Source organism: Ranitomeya imitator, chromosome 3 (genome assembly GCF_032444005.1).
Source record: "Ranitomeya imitator isolate aRanImi1 chromosome 3, aRanImi1.pri, whole genome shotgun sequence".
Lineage (NCBI taxonomy): Eukaryota > Metazoa > Chordata > Amphibia > Anura > Dendrobatidae > Ranitomeya > Ranitomeya imitator.
The window spans coordinates 471,767,173-471,781,653 of record NC_091284.1 but is presented as its reverse complement, the minus strand read 5'-3'; the positions used below and the strand labels follow the sequence as shown (position 1 = coordinate 471,781,653).

The 14,481-nt window shown below is 41.8% G+C and overlaps 1 protein-coding gene across 3 annotated transcripts in view; it reads right to left on the bottom strand.

Annotated features, from left to right (window-relative positions):
* LOC138670280 (P2X purinoceptor 1-like) overlaps window positions 1–14,481 on the bottom strand; it is a 186,226-nt gene that overhangs the window by 98,116 nt on the left and 73,629 nt on the right. The gene's annotated exons all lie outside the window — the stretch shown is intronic.

The following is a 14,481-nucleotide window of genomic DNA, read 5'->3' as shown; positions in this document are numbered from 1 at the left end:
TGTATGGAGCATTATATGTGGTGGCACAGCTTTATATGGAGTCCATATAAAGCTGTGCCGCCACACATAATGCTCCATACAATTCATTATGGCCCCATAGATGCTCCATATAACGCTGTGCCACATATAAATGCTGCTGCTGCAATAAAAAAAAAAAAAATGACATACTCACCTCTTGTCTCTGCCCGCTGGTCCTCACCATCCCGTCTCTCCGAACTGACTGATCAGGCAGAGGGCGCCGCGCACACTATATGCGTCATTGCACCCTCTGACCTGCACAGTCAGAGCGGAGGGACGCCGGGAAGATGGAGCGGCGCCAGGAAGAGCGGAGAGGCGCCGGGAAGATGGAGCAACGCCGGGAAGATGGAGCGGCGCCCGGCATGTGGATCGTGGACAGGTAAATATGATACTCACCTGCTCCCGACTCCTTCTCCCGGACTGTGGACAGATGGTCACCGCAGACTCCGGGCACGGCAGCTTCTTCACCAGTGGTCACTGGGTACCGCGGCGCTCATTACAGGATTACAGGTATCACAACAATGCCGTGTATGTCCGCCGCCGTCGGGGCCCCCTCTCCTGCTCTGGGCCCCCCTCCCGCTCTGGGCCCCGGTGCGTTTGCACCGGTTGAACCGGTGGTATGTCCGCCCCTGCTCTAAGGCTATGTGCACACGTATTCTTGGCCACTGCAAATTTTTCCGCAGCAGGTTTGATTAATCTGCAGGGCAAAAATGCTGCGTTTTTGCTGCAGATTTATCGCGGATTTACCATTGTTTTTCTGCAGTTTTACAACTGCAGTTTTCTATAGGAGCAGCTGTAAAACTGCTGCGGAATCCGCAGAAAGAAGTGACATGCTGCGGAATGTAAACCACTGCGTTTCTGCGCATTTTTTTCCACAGCATGTGCACAGCATTTTTGGTTTCCCATAGGTTTACATTGAACTGTAAACTCATGGGAAACGGCTGCAGAAACGCTGCGGATCTGCAGCAAAATCCGCATCGTGTGCACATACCCTCAATTGTCACTGAAGCATTAGCGCCCATCTCCCAGCAATCAGCAAATATACAGGTAAAATCACAGTCTCCTATGAAACCCAACTTGAGACTAAATAAGTTTCTTATGGTCTCTTGTACAACTGCATTATGAAAAAATGTGTATTAATGATTTAGTAGAACAGTTTGACAGAAGTAATAGACCTGACATACTGCAGTATTTCCATAATGTCTGCCCATTGTGAAATCCAGGCAACATACCAGTTAAGCATATCTGTATAGGTTTTGTATTTGCTGCATGTTTTCAAGCTTTAAAAATTAGAGTGCTGGCAGAAAAAGACTTCTTAAAATATTCATGTTTTTGCTGCCTTTTTGCGAATGTTTTTGATACTCTTCTACTTGCACTTTTATCCCATTAATTTCAATGGCTGAAAAATATTGCATACAGCTCAAACTAATAGATTTGATGCCAATTTTTTCACTGTGTGATTTGTAATGACACAGCTCTTATCTCCTGGTCTAACCTCCTGCATGATTAGAAGACTGCTATCAAAGCAACTTGGGCTTTCATAACATCTCAGCATTGCCACAGGTTGATTGCCTCCATGCCATGCCGCATTGATGCAGTAATTGATGCAAAAGGAGCCCCGACCAAGTATTGAGTGCATTTACTGAACATACATTTCAGTAGGCCAACATTTCGGATTTTAAAATAATTTTTCAAGCTGGTGTTATAAAGTATTCTAATTTACTGAGATAATGATTTTGGGTAAGTCATAATCATCAACAATAACCCCTTTCTGACATTAGATGTACTATCCTGTCGAGGTGGTATGGGCCCGTAAGACCACTGACGGGATAGTACGTCTAACGCGATCAGCCTCGCTCACGGGGAAGCGTGGCCGATCACAGCCGGGTGTCAGCTGACTATCGCAGCTGACATCCAGCACTATGTGCCAGGAGCGGTCACGGACCGCTCATTAACCCCGTACACTGCGATTAAACATCATTCGATGCACATAAGCAGCATTCTGACGGCATAGGGAAGCATTGCGCAAGGAGGGGGCTCCCTGCGTGCTTTCCTGAAACCCTCGGTACAATACAATGGGATCACGTTGTACCGAGCGTTTCCTCTCTGCAGGCCCTGGATCCAAAATGGCCACGGGGCTCCTTCCAGGACCTGCAGGGAGGTGGCTTGAAAGCGCTTGCTCAGACCAGGCGCCAGCAAGCCTCCCTGCAGTGCCTGTCAGATAGCTGATCTGACACAGTGCATTGCAAAGTGTCAGATCAGCGATCTGACACTATAACATGATGTCCACCCCTGGGGCAATGTTATAAAGTAAAAAAAAAAAATTACATGTGTAAAAAAAAAATAAATACATTTCTTTATCTAAATAAAAAAACAATTAAAGTACACATATTTAGTATCACCGCATCCGTAACGACCCGACCTATAACACTGTCCCACTAGTTAACCCCTTCAGGGAACACCGTAAAAATAAAAAAAACAAAGCTTTACTATCATACCGCCAAACAAAAAGTGGAATAACACGTGATCAAAAAGACGGATATAAATAACCATGGTCCCGCTGAAAACGTCATCTTGTCCTGCAAAAAAATGAGCTGCTATACAGCATCAGCAGCAAAAAAATAAAAAAAGTTATAGTCCTCCAAATAAAGCGATGCAAAAATAATTATTTTTTATATAAAATAGTTTTTATCGTATAAAAGCGCCAAACACATAAAAAATAATATATATACGTATCGCTGTAATCGTACTGACCCGAAGAATATAACTGCTTTATCAATTTTACCAAATGTGAAACGGTATAAACGCAACCCCTCCCCCCCCAAAGAAATTCATGAATAGCTGGTTTTTGGTTATTCTGCCTCACAAAAATCTGAATAAAAAGCGATCAAAAAATGTCATGTGCCCACAAATGGTATCAATAAAAACGACAACTCGTCCCGCAAAAAACAAGACCTGACATGACTCTGTGGACCAAAATATAGAAAAATTATAGTTCTCAAAATGTGGAGACGCAAAAACTATTTTTTGCAATAAAAAGCGTCTTTTAGAGTGTGACAGCTGCCAATCAAAAAAAACCACTATAAAAGTAAATCAAACCCCCTTCATCGCCCCCTTAGTTAGGGAGAAATATTTTTTATTTATTTCCATTTTCCCATTAGGGTTAGAGTTAGGGTTGGGGCTAAAGTTAGGGTTAGGGCTACAGTTAGGGTTGGGGCTAAAGTTAGGTTTGGGGCTGAAGTTAGGGTTAGGGTTGGGGCTAAAGTTAGGGTTTGGGCTAATGTTAGGGTTAGGGTTGGGGCTAAAGTTAGGATTTGGATTACATTTATAGTTGGGATTAGGGTTAGGAGTGTGGTTAGGGTTATGGTTGGGATTAGGGTTAGGGGTGTGTTGGAGTTAGGGGTGTGGTTAGGGTTGGGATTAGGGTTAGGGGTGTGTTAGGGTTAGGGGTGTGTTGAAGTTAGGGTTGTGGTTAGGATTAGGGTTAAGGGCATGTTTGGGTTAGGGGTGTGGTAAGAGTTATGGTTAGGGTTGGGTTTAGGGTTAGGGGTGTGTTTGGTTAGGGTTTCAGTTAGAATTGGGGGGTTTCCACTGTTTAGGCACATCAGGGGCTCTCCAAACGCGACATGGTGTCCGATTTCAATTCCAGCCAATTATGCGTTGAAAAAGTAAAACAGTGCTCCTTCCCTTCCGAGCTCTCCCGTGCGCCCAAACAGGGGTTTACTCCAACATATTGAGTATCAGCGTACTCAGGACCAATTGGACAACAACTTTTGGGGTCCAATTTCTCCTGTTACCCTTGGAAAAATACAAAACCTGGGGCTAAAAAATAATTTGTGTGGGAAAAAAAAGATTTTTTATTTTCACAGCTCTGCGTTATAAACTGTAGTGAAACACTTGGGGGTTCAAAGTTCTCACAACACATCTAGATAAGTTCTTTGATGGGTCTAGTTTCCAATATGGGGTCACTTGTAGGGGGTTTCTATTGTTTAGGTACATCAGGGGCTCTGCAAATGCAACGTGACGCCTGCAGACCAATCCACCTAAGTCTGCATTTCAAACGGTGCTCCTTCCCTTCCGAGCTCTGCCATGCGCCCAAACGGTGGTTCCCCCATATATTATGGGGTATCAGTGTACTCAGGACAAATTGGACAACAACTTTTGGGGTCCAATTTCTCCTGTTACCCTTGGGAAAATACAAAACTGGGGGCTAAAAATTATTTTTGTGGAAAAAAAAAGAATTTTTATTTTCACGGCTCTGCGTTATAAACTGTAGTGAAACACTTGGAGGTTCAAAGTTCTCTAGATAAGATAAGATAAGATCTAGATAAGATAGATAAGATTCCTTAGGGGGTCTTCTTTCCAAAGTGGTGTCACTTGTGGGGGGTTTCAATGTTTACATCAGGGGCTCTCCAAACGCGACATGGTGTCCTATCTCAAAACCAGTCAATTTTGCATTGAAAAGTCAAATAGCACTCCTTCCTTTCGAGCTCTGCCATGCGCCCAAACAGTGGTTTACCTGCACATATAGAATATCAGTGTACTCAGGACAAACTGCACAACAACTTTTGGGGTCCAATTTCTTCTGTTACCTTTGAGAAAATAAAAAATTGGGGGCGAAAAAATCATTTTTGTGAAAAAATATGATTTTTTATTTTTACAACTCTACATTATAAACTTCTGTGAAGCACTTGGTGGGTCAAAGTGCTCACCACACATCTAGATAAGTTCCTTAAGGGGTCAGCTTTCCAAAATGGTGTCACTTGTGGGAGGTTTCATTGTTTAGGCACATCAGGGGCTCTCTAAACGCGACATGGGGTCCAATCTCAATTCCAGTCAATTTTGCATTGAAAAGTCAAATGGCGCTCCTTCCCTTCTGAGCTCTGCCATGCGCCCAAACAGTGATTTATCCCCACATATGGGGTATCAGTGTACTCAGGACAAATTGCACAACAACCTTTGGGGTCCAATTTCTTCTGTTACCCTTGGGAAAATACAAAATTGGGGGGCGAAATATCATTTTTGTGAAAAAATATGATTTTCCTTTTTTTAACGGCTCTGCATTATAAACTTCTGTGAAGCACTTGGTGGGTCAAAGTGCTCACCACACATCTAGATATGTTCCTTAGGGGGTCTATTTTCCAAAATGGTGTCACTTGTGGGGGATTTCAATGTTTAGGCACATCAGGGGCTCTCCATACGCGACATGGCGTCCCATCTCAATTCCAGTCAATTTTGCATTGAAAAGTCAAATAGCGCTAATTCCCTTCTGAGCTCTGCCATGTGCCCAAACAGTGGTTTACCCCCACATATCGGTTATCAGCGTACTCAGGACAAATTGTACAACAACTTTTGGGGTCAAATTTCTCCTGTTACCCTTGGTAAAATAAAATAAATTGGAGCTGAATTAAATTTTTTGTGAAAAAAAGTTAAATGTTCTTTTTTTTTTTTAACACATTCCAAAAATTCCCGTGAAACACTTGAAGGGTTAAAAAACTTCTTGAATGTGGTTTTGAGCACCTTGAGATGTGCATTTTTTAGAATGGTGTCACACTTGGGTATTTTCTATCATATAGACCCCTCAAAGTGACTTCAAATGTGATGTGGTCCCTAAAACAAAATTGTGTTGTAAAAATGAGAAATTGTTGGTCAACTTTTAACCCTTATAACTCCCTAAGAAAAAAAATGTTGGTTCCAAAATTGTGCTGATGTAAAGTAGACATGTGGGAAATGTTACTTATTAAGTATTTTGTGTGACATATCTCTGAGATTTAAGGGCATAAAAATTCAAAGTTGGAAAATTGTGAAATTTTCAAAATTTTCGCCAAATTTCCATTTTTTTCAGAAATAAACACAGGTAATATCAAAGAAATTTTACCACTATCATGAAGAACAATATGTCATGAGAAAACAAGTCAGAATCATCAGGATCCGTTGAAACATTCCAGAGTTATAACCTCGTAAAGGGACAGTGGTCAGAATTGTAAAAGTTGGCCCGGTCATTAACATGAAAAACACCAAAAAAGGACACATTCAAGAAAAAACACCAAAACCAGGCAAAGATGCTTACCTGTCTAAATAGGCCTCAATACAAATGCACAAGCAGGGTGCAGCGGACCCAAACAAAATAGCAAATGCACAGGTGCAATACCTAATGAAACAGCCAGCCTTCAATAAGGGTTTGGCCGTGTGGTACACCAATGCACTAAGATAAAATACTCTGTATGTGGCATGTTCACACAAGGAATACAAAGCATCTGGCTACAGCCTATTAATAACGCCCTTTGGCGGGCTGCCCAGTGCTAAAATGCATCCCGTGTGAACAGAGGCCACAGTGTACAGAACAATTTGGGCCCAGCTGCACCCTGCAAAAAATATACGTGCAAAAAAAACATATAAATATATGTAAGGTATTAGTTGATATTAGGGCCATAATATGGAAGCTGGCAACCCACGCCAAGGGTCCTTACGTATTGCCAGTCCTACTCTAACATGAAAAACACCAAAAAAGGACACATTCAAGAAAAAACACCAAAACCAGGCAAAGATGCTTACCTGTCTAAATAGGCCTCAATACAAATGCACAAGCAGGGTGCAGCGGACCCAAACAAAATAGCAAATGCACAGGTGCAATACCTAATGAAACAGCCAGCCTTCAATAAGGGTTCGGCCGTGTGGCACACCAATGCACTAAGATAAAATACTCCGGTCATTAACATGCAAACCACCCTTTGGTGTAAAGGGGTTAACAGAAATAAACACTTGAAAAAGATCACACTGGTTGTAATGACTCTATATAATATATGAGTTTCACTTTTTGTATCGAAGAACTGAAATACATTAACTTTTTGATGATATTCTAATTTTGTGAGAAGCACCTGTATATTTCATTCAGGTTCTTTGGGTACAATTCTGAATTTAATTGTGCAGTGTATCATCAGATTATCTGGTTGGGATCTATAGAATAGCTCAGGCTGAACTTCCTGGTTCATAAACGGAATGCCAGAAGTATAGTAAATGCTGACAAGCATATTGTGCCATATATCAGTGCAAATTTACAGTGGGTATGGAAAGCATTCAGACCCCCTTTAAATTTTTCACTCTTTGTTTCATTGCAGCCATTTGGTAAATTCAAAAACGTTCATTGTTTTCACAGAATTTCTGCAGTACTCAAGGTTCCTAAGAGCACAGTGGCCTCCATAATCCTTAAATGAAGGAAGTTTGGGCCCACTAGAAGTCTTCCTAGACTGAGCAATTGTGGGAGAAGAGCCTTGGCGAGAGAGGTAAAGAAGTACCCCAAGATCACTGTGGCTGAGCTCCAGAGATGAAGTTGGGAGATCGGAGAAAGCTCTACAAAGTCAACTATCACTGCAGCCCTCCACCATTCGGGCCTTTATGGCAGAGTGGCTCAATGGAAGCCTCTCCTCAGTGCAAGACATATGAAAGCCCGCTATGAAAAGTAAGATTCTCTGGTCTGGTGAGTTGAAGACAGACCTTTTTGGTGATAATTCTAAGCGTTATGCGTGGAGAAGACCAGGCACTGCTCATCACCTGCCCAATACATTTTTGTTTGTTTTTTTCCAGTCAAGATGGGGTGCAGAGTGTACATTAATGTGAAAAAATGAACTTTTTTTAATTTATCAAATGGCTGCAATGAAACAAACAGTGAAAATCTTAAAGGGGTCTGAATACGTTCCGTACCCACTGTATATATCTTTCCATATAATTTATTATTGTATTATTGAATGGGAATGTATACAGTAGCATTGTGCACCCTGAGCCTCCTTGTTCAGGTACAGAATGTTATACATAAAATAGTGTGACACCATTGTATTGCTATGTAACAGGGTAAATTTATATTCCATTCAAGGACTATAAGTACAATTATTAATTTCTTTGTCTAGTGAATCATCAGCTTATCTGATTGGAATCTTTGGCATTGTTTGTCCTGAGCTTACAATTTGACCTCTCACTTCTGGAAGGCAATGTGGGAAACGGGCAGTACAGCAGAACTGACTGTATTATAGGAGGAGAGATGCTAGAAGAGTTTGCAATGAGGCAAAGCTAAACTCCATTGTGCTTCCCTTCCCACACATCAACCTTATCTGAATGGTGTTAGTCCTCTGTGCTCTATACACTGTCTAATCATGCAGGAGGTTAGACCAGGGGATCAGAGCTGTATCTTTACTTCTCACACAGTGAGAATCCTGCTTTAAGCTATGGTGGGAAATATTTTTTCTCTAGTATGTTGCTCCCTGCTTTTGATTGGGCAACTCATACAGGCAAAAGAAATAAACGCTCCAAGTGAAAACTAATTGATAACACTAACTTGGACTTAAAATTTAACTCATTAGATGCCAATAGTTTACTAATATCTCCACAATGGAGGGGCATAGTAAGAAATAAAATAAATAATACAGTTTATTCTGCTATTCACCCACTATTAAACATGAAAAATTTGGTGATAAGCCCTCTTTCAGCAATACTGCACTAAAAATAACAGACAACTTCTGCCTACTCAGCTCAGTTATTAAAACACAGAATCGGTGGAGAAAAACAATACATCCTGGCATCAGTCCACAATATGGTCATAAACAGTGTGCTAGGAACTGTGAGAAGAAAATGAAAAGTTCATTGATATCAAATGTATAATCTGTACACGATATAACGACAAATATGAAGAACACTATTATGGGATGGAGACTCACAGTAAAACCAAACTAGAGCCTTAGAGCAATATAATCCATTTGATAAACTATGTAAAGGGAATCTGTCACTCTCAATTTAAACTTGGCTACTATGAAAACCATGCCTGTAGTCTAGGGAATTTGTTTCAGATTAAACAATTTTACTCAATATGCACACTAGGGCGTACAAGTTTCTCATACAACTTCTCTCCATGTTTTTCATGAATAGAACTCATACCTATTATGTCTATAGGGCTAATCACGTCTATGGTTTTTTTACAGGCTAAGTGGTTCAGACAAAAGCAGGGAGACATATGATTTTGTCCGAGAATTGGATCAATCTCACTAATACAAGTCTACGGGTCCGTGAAAAAAAAAAAAAATCGGACAGCAGTCGAATGGTATTTGTTTTTCAAACATTCTACACGGACCGTTTAATGTATGAAAAGAAACCTTCAGAATTTTTTTTTCATTCCAGAAAATCAGATGTATCTCTGACAAAATTTGGATGGTAAAAACTTACATTAACCAAACTCTGATAAAATACTAATAAAAAAACTGATAAGTGTTTTTTGCGTACGATAAAAATCACTGATGTCAGTGATAAAAATCCATGTCGCGGTACATGGAGCACCCTAAATTTCACCACGAATAAATGAAATTTTATAAACAACAAAAGTGTGGAAAAGTAGACTACAAGCATATTTTTTCTTTTACGGGAGCTAAGTCTCCAATTTGACCATCTGCTTAGTTTAAAATGAAATTTGTGAGTGTCTCATTAACGTGTATAATCTTAAAACTAAATTATCGTATAGTTTTCTTTAGATGCCACTGGACACTGTTGAAATTGTGAGAACAAACAAGAAACATGCTTTCATAAATACATATGAATTCGTTTCTGTAATCTGTAATAAATAGTAAATCCATAAATAAACCAGAGAAATCGATTAGAATCATTCCTGATATATTAATGTATACATAGTTCTTTAAATTCCACTACTGAATTTTTATACCACAAGTCTCTGGGTGTCGCTAAATTATGCAGCACACAGGTTCTCCTCCTGCCACTAGTCAGATGTTCTATATCAGCAGAACTGACCCTACTTTCAATGTCTCACTGGATGCCTAGACTGTTTGGTAAGCCCCCTTCAAGTTCTTTTTCCTGCTCATGCCTTTCCTTTTTTTGCACAACCAGACACTGAACAGCAGGCTTTCTCCCACACTTTCTCCTTCCTTCTTAGGCTACGTTCACATTAGCGTCGCGTCGCCGTTGCGTCGGCGACGCAGCGGCGACGCAGCGGCGACGCGCCCCTATGTTTAACATAGGGGACGCGTGCGTTGTTTTGGTGGCGTTTTTCGCCACGTGCGTCGTTTCCGACGCTAGCGTCGGACGCAAGAAAACGCTACATGTAGCATTTTCTGTGCGTCCGATTTTCGTCAAAAACGACGCACGCGTCGCAAAACGCGCGCGTTTTTGCGCGCGTTTGCGCGCGTTTTTCCGTGCGACGCTAATGTGAACGTAGCTTAAGTATTCTCCTGGCAGGCATTACCCTGCCTGGTACTAAAAGCGGATTGATCAGACTCGACCACTGTTAGGTGCTCAGGGGAAAAACGGTAAGACAATACAAAAGATCTAACTCCGGCACACTCCAAAAACATGAAGACAGATCTGTTGCTTTCAAAGTTTTTTAACCCCTTAGTGACAGAGCCAATTTGGTACTTAATGACCGAGCCAATTTTTACAATTCTGACCACTGTCACTTTATGAGGTTATAACTCTGGAACGCTTCAAAGGATCCCGCTGATTCTGAGATTGTTTTTTCGTGACATATTGTACTTCATGTTAGTGGTAACATTTCTTCGATATTACTTGCGATTATTTATGAAAAAAACGGAAATATGGCGAAAATTTTTAAAATTTTGCAATTTTCAAATTTTGTATTTCTATGCCCTTAAATCAGAGAGATATGTCACGAAAAATAGTTAATGAATAACATTTCCCACATGTCTACTTTACATCAGCACAATTTTGGAAACAAATTTTTTTTTTGTTAGGGAGTTATAAGGGTTAAAAGTTGACCAGCAATTTCTCATTTTTAGAACACCATTTTTTTTTTAGGGACCACATCACATTTGAAGTAATTTTGAGGGGTCTATATGATAGAAAATAATGAAGTATGACACCATTCTAAAAACTACACCCCTCAAGGTTCTCAAAACCACATTCAAGAAGTTTATTAACCCTTTACGTGCTTCACAGGAACTGAAACAATGTGGAAGGGAAAAAATGAACATTTAACTTTTTCTTGCAAACATTTTAATTCAGAACCATTTTTTTTATTTTCACAAGAGTAAAAACAGAAATGTAACCATAAATTTTGTAATGCAATTTCTCCTGAATACCCCATATGTGGGGGTAAACCACTTTTTGGGCGCACCGCAGAACTTGGAAGTGAAGGAGCGCTGTTTGACTTTTTCAATGCAGAATTGGCTGGAATTGAGATCGGACGCCATGTCACGTTTAGAGAGCCCCTGATGTGCCTAAACAATGGAAACCCCCCACAAGTGACACCATTTTGGAAACTAGACCCCTTAAGGAACTTATCTAGATGTGTGGTGAGCACTTTTAACCCCCAAGAGCTTCACAGAAGTTTATAACGTAGAGCCGTGAAAATAAAAAAATCGCATTTGTTTACACAAAAATGATCTTTTCGCCCACAAATTCTTATTTTCACAAGGGTAACAGGAGAAATTAGACCACAAACGTTGTTGTGCAATTTCTCCTGAGTACGTCAATACCCCATATGTGGGGGTAAACCACTGTTTGGGCGCACCGCAGAGCTTGGAAGAGAAGGAGTGCCGTTTTACTTTTTCAATGTAGAATTGGCTGGAATTGAGATCGGACGCCATGTCACATTTGGAGAGCCCCTGATGTGCCTAAACAGTAGAAACCCCCCACAAGTGACCTCATTTTGGAAACTAGACCCCCCATGGAACTTATCTAGATGTGTGGTGAGAACTTTGAATGCCCAAGTGCTTGACAGAAGTTTATAATGCAGAGTCGTGAAAATAAAAAATATTTTTTTTCCACAAAAAAGATTTTTTAGCCCCCAAGTTTTTATTTTCACAAGGGTAACAGGAGAAATTGGACCACAATAGTTGTTGTCCAATTTATCCCGAGTACATTGATGTGCCATATGTGGGGGTAAACCACTGTTTGGGCGCACGGCAGAGCTCGGAAGGGAAGGAGTGCCGTTTTGGAATGCAGACTTTGATAGAATGGTCTGTGGGCGTTATGTTGCGATTGCAGAGCCCCTGATGTACCTAAACAGTAGTAACCCCCCACAAGTGACCCCATTTTGGCAACTAGACCCCCCAAGGAACTTATCTAGATGTGTGGTGAGAACTTTGAATGCCCAAGTGCTTCACAGAAGTTTAGCATGCAGAGTCGTGAAAATAAAAAAATATTTTTTTTTCCACAAAAAAGATTTTGTAGCCCCCAAGTTTTTATTTTCACAAGGGTAACTGTTGTGAATTCCGCTCTTGGGCTCCCTCCGGTGGTTGTAAGTGGCACTTTTGTGAGTTCTGCTCTTGGGTACCTCCGGTGGTTTTAAGTGGAATGGCTGCTCCTTGGATTTAGCTGTCAGCAGCTGCTTCCACTGATCGTCTATTCTGCTTGGCTATTTAGCCTGGCTCTTTCCTTCAGCTTGTGCCACTTGTCAATGGTTCCTGGTTGGATTCACATCTCTTTGGATTTCCCTGTTATCCTGACTAGTTCAGCAAAGCTAAGTCCTTGCTTGCTCTTTTCTGTCCACAGGTTGTGGACTTATCCGTTCTGTGCTTTTTATGTTTGTCCAGCTTGTCAGTATGAATTAATTCAGTGTTGCTGGAAGCTTTGGGAAGCAGATTTACCCTCCACACCTTTAGTCAGGTGTGGAGATTTTTGTAAACTCTGTGTGGATTTTTTTAGTGTTTTATACTGACCGCACAGTATTCCATCCTGTCCTATCTATCTAGCTAGACTGGCCTCCTGTGCTCATCCTGGTTTCATTCTGTGTATGTCTTTTCCCTCTCCACTCACAGTCATTACTTGTGGGGGGCTATCTATCCTTTGGGGATTTTCTCTGAGGCAAGATAGTTTTCCTGTTTCTATCTTTAGGGGTAGTTAGTTCTCAGGCTGTGACGAGGTGCCTAGGGAGTGTTAGGAGCATCCCACGGCTACTTCTAGTGTTGTGTTGAGCTTAGGGACTGCGGTCAGTACAGGTACCACTTCCTTCAGAGCTCGTCCCATGTTGCTCCTAAACCACCAGATCATAACAGGTAACAGGAGAAATTGGACCACTAAAGTTGTTGTCCAATTTATCCCGAGTACGCTTATGCCCCATATGTGGGGGTAAACCACTGTTTGGGCGCACGGCAGAGCTCGGAAGGGAAGGAGCGCCGTTTTGTAATGCAGACTTAGATAGAATGGTCTGTGGGCATTATGTTGCGTTTGCAGAGCCCCTGATGTACCTAAACAGTAGTAACCCCCACAAGTGACCCTATTTTGGAAACTAGACCCCCCAAGGAACTTATCTAGATGTGTGGTGAGAACTTTGAATGCCCAAGTGCTTCACAGAAGTTTATAATGCAGAGTCATGAAAATAAAAAATATTTTTTTTTCCACAAAAAAAGATTTTGTAGCCCCCAAGTTTTTATTTTCACAAGGGTAACAGGAGAAATTGGACCCCAAAAGTTGTTGTCCAATTTATCCCGAGTACGCTGATGCCCCATATGTGGGGGTAACCCACTGTTTGGGCGCACGGCAGAGCTCAGAAGGGAGGGAGCACCATTTGACTTTTTGAGCGCAAAATTGGCTGTCGTGTTTGGAGACCCCCTGATGTACCTAAACAGTGGAAACCCCCCAATTCTAGCTCCAACCCTAACCCCAACACACCCTAACCCGATCCATAATCCTAATCACTAACCCTAACGATAATCACAACCCTTACCCCAAAACAACCCTAATGTCAACCCTAACCATAACCCTAATAAAAACCCTAAATCCAACACACCCCTAATCCTAATCTCAACCCTAACCTCAAACTTAACCCTAATCCCAATACACCCCTAATCACAACCCTAACCTTAACCCTAATCCCAAACCTAACCCTAATCCCAAGCGTAACCCTAATGCCAACCCTAACCCTAATACCAACCCTAATCCAAACCCTAACCCAAATCCCAACTCTAACCCTAACTTTAGCCCCAACCCTAGCCCTAACTTTAGCCCCAACCCTAACCCTAGCCCTAAGGCTACTTTCACACTTGCGTTTAGCATCCGTCGCAATCCGTCGCTTTGGACAAAAAACGGATCCTGCAAATGTGCCCGCAGGATGCGTTTTTTGCCCATAGACTTGTATTGCCGACGGATCGTGACGGATGGCCACACGTCGCGTCCGTCGTGCACTGGATCAGTTGTGTTTTGGCGGTCCGTCGGCACAAAAAAAGTTCAATATAACGTTTTTTTGTACGTCGCGTCCGCCATTTCTGACTGCGCATGCGTGGCCGTAACTCAGCCCCCTCCTCCCCAGGACATAGATTGGGCAGCGGATGCGTTGAGAAACTACATCCGCTGCCCACGTTGTGCACAATTTTCACAACGTGCGTCGGTATGTCGGGCCGGCGCCCCGTACCGACGTAAGTGTGAAAGAAGCCTAACCCTAAATTTAGCCCCAACCCTAACCCTAAATGTTGCCCCAACCCTAGCCCTAACCCTAACCCTAGCCCTAACCCT